Here is a 2,744-nt window from a genome sequence, read left to right as displayed (position 1 = left end):
AAAAACAACTAACATTAGTTCAACTCTTTCTAAGTCCTAGACACTATTCTAAGTGGATTATCTCATTGAATCCTCAAAAACAACTCCATGTTGTAAAATTGAGACATATAAGGGGTTCAGTATCATGTTCAAGGTCACAGTTGTTAAGGGGCCTGAGCTAAAATATTCTCACTCCAGATCCCCTATTTTAAACTAGCATATTATATAGCCTGTAAACTGAATTATAAATCACATCTCTACATAGCTATGCCTGAAACTGTTTTATATCAGCTCCATAAGGACAAAGTCTCATGCTGCTGTTAGTTTTCTTTCCTTCCGCTCTTCAACATTCACAGAGCATGGATGATATGCAATCACCTTCTGACTTTCCTAACTCTTTTCACACTTGGAGCACAATTCTTTATTTTACAATGTGAATTAGAAAACAGCAACATATACAAGGCTGCATAGGATCAGGGTACAAAACAAAGTATCACCTCACAGAAGCCACATCAACGTGGGAATTAAGGTTAACTAATTCTGACTGGGTCAGAAAAATAAAAAGGAAAATGGAGTCAGGATGTTTATAGCCTTAATTTCTTCCCCTTGGATAACTCATGTCACCTCAACCTTACCTCAGATATAACCTATGCATACCCCAGTCTATTCATCATCCTGTGCCCACCACTAAACCTTTTACAATGAAAGGACCTATAACACACTTCTCCCTCAAAACCACCAAACCATTCTTTGCCATCAATTTCAAATCTCTCAAAGTGTCATTCTCCCCATAAATCCATTCAAAATCGATCACTGAAAAGTGTTAGCCCAGCTATTCCTCATCCTGGATGTTGAAGTTCAATGGCTAATTGTCCCAAATTCTAACCAATTTGGTTAGAATTTTAAAATTATTATATCCACCTACATAGATACCCCTCAAATGCACATATCCTCAGATTTATGTTTGTTACAAATACTGTGTTTATTAGATTTACATATGGTCCAATATCTTTCAAAAGTATCTTCTCATTCAATACCTACAAAACCATATTACTACAATATGAGGGTGGGAATCTTCAAAATTTGTTAGTATAAAGAAATCCTCATAATAAAAATATTTGACACCTTTGATTGAGAAGCACATAGACTAACTTATGAGTTAAATTTGTTGATTATTTTAAAATATGGTAGTCCCCACACCCCTTAACCATGAGGGATACATTTCAAAATACCCAGTAGTGTTGAAGATAGTGTTGAAATGAAGATAGGGGCGCCTGGGTGGATCAGTCGGTTAAGCGGCTGCCTTCAGCTCAGGTCATAATCCCAGGGTCCTGGGATCGAGCCCCGCATCGGGCTCCCTGCTCGGCGGGGAGCCTGCTTCTCCCTCTCCCTCTGCCTGCCTCTCTGCCTACTTGTTCTCTCTCTGTATCTCTCTGCCAAATAAATAAATAAAATCTTTAAAAAAATTATTTCCAAGAAATGAAGATAATACCTTACCCTATATACACTACCTTTTTTCTTGTACATACATATGATAAAGTTTAATTTATAAATTAGGTATAGTAAGAGATTAATAATAAAATAGAACAATTACAACAATATACTGTAATAAAATTACATGAATGTGGTCTCTCTCTCTCCCTGTCAAAATAACTTATGGTTGCCTTATAAATACACAGAACACCTTTTGGCTCCCTGAGCAGCGCCATGGCGGTTGGTAAGAACAAGTGCCTTACCAAAGGCGGCAAAAAGGGAGCCAAGAAGAAAGTGGTTGATCCATTTTCTAAGAAAGATTGATATGATGTGAAAGCACCAGCTATGTTCAATATAAGAAATATTGGAAAAACATTAGTCACAAGAACTCAAGGAAACAAAATCACATCTGATGGCCTCAAGGGTCGTGTTTTTGAAGTGAGCCTTGCTGATCTGCAGAATGATGAAGCTGCATTTAGAAAATTCAAGCTAATTACTGAGGATGTTCAGGGCAAAAACGGCCTGAGTAATTTCCATGGCACGGATCTTACCCATGACAAAATGTGCTCCATGGTCAAAAAATGGCAGACCATGACTGAAGCTCATGTTGATGTCAAGACTACCGATGGTTATTTGTTTCATCTGTTTTGTGGTGGTTTTACTAAAAAATGCAATAATTAGATTTGGAAGACCTCCTTATGCTCAGCACCAACAGGTCCATCAAATTCAGAAAAAGATGATGGAAATCATGACCCGAGAGGAGCAAACAAATGACTTGAAAGAAGTGGTCAATAAATTGATTCCAGACAGCATCAGAAAAGATATAGAAAAGGCTTGTCAGTCTATTTATGCACTCCATGATGTCTTCGTTAGAAAAGTAAAAATGCTGAAGAAGCCCAACTTTGAATTGGGAAAGCTCATGGAGCTTCATGGTGAAGGTAGTAGTTCTGGAAAAGCTACTGGGGATGAGACCAGTGCTAAAGTTGAACGAACTGATGGATATGAGCCATCAGTCCAAGAATCTGTTTAAAATTCAGACATTTAATGGTGGTCACAAATAAAAAATCTTATTTGTGATGTTTAAAATAAATACATACATACATACATACATACATACACAGAACAAACTGATGGTTGCCAGAGGGAAGGCAGGGGAGTTGGAGAATGGACAAAATGGGTAAAGGGCAGTGAAAGGTACAGGCTTCCAGTGGTAGAATGAACAAGTCATGGGAATAAAAGGCACAGCATAGGGAATATGGTCAATAATACCATAACAGTGTTGTATGGTGACA

At 37.6% G+C, this 2,744-nt stretch overlaps 1 pseudogene; it reads left to right on the top strand.

Moving 5' to 3' along the window:
• Positions 1-1,686: 1,686 nt before the first annotated feature.
• LOC141371370 (small ribosomal subunit protein eS1-like) lies at positions 1,687-2,482 on the top strand (annotated as a pseudogene).
• The last annotated feature ends 262 nt before the right edge of the window (positions 2,483-2,744 follow it).

The sequence above is a fragment of the Callorhinus ursinus genome, unplaced genomic scaffold (assembly GCF_003265705.2).
Source record: "Callorhinus ursinus isolate GAN/ISIS: 27379988/994484 unplaced genomic scaffold, GSC_fseal_2.0 scaffold3, whole genome shotgun sequence".
In the NCBI taxonomy this organism is placed as follows: Eukaryota; Metazoa; Chordata; class Mammalia; order Carnivora; family Otariidae; genus Callorhinus; species Callorhinus ursinus.
Note: the sequence above shows the minus strand (reverse complement) of the source record. Positions and strands in the feature narration are given on the sequence as shown.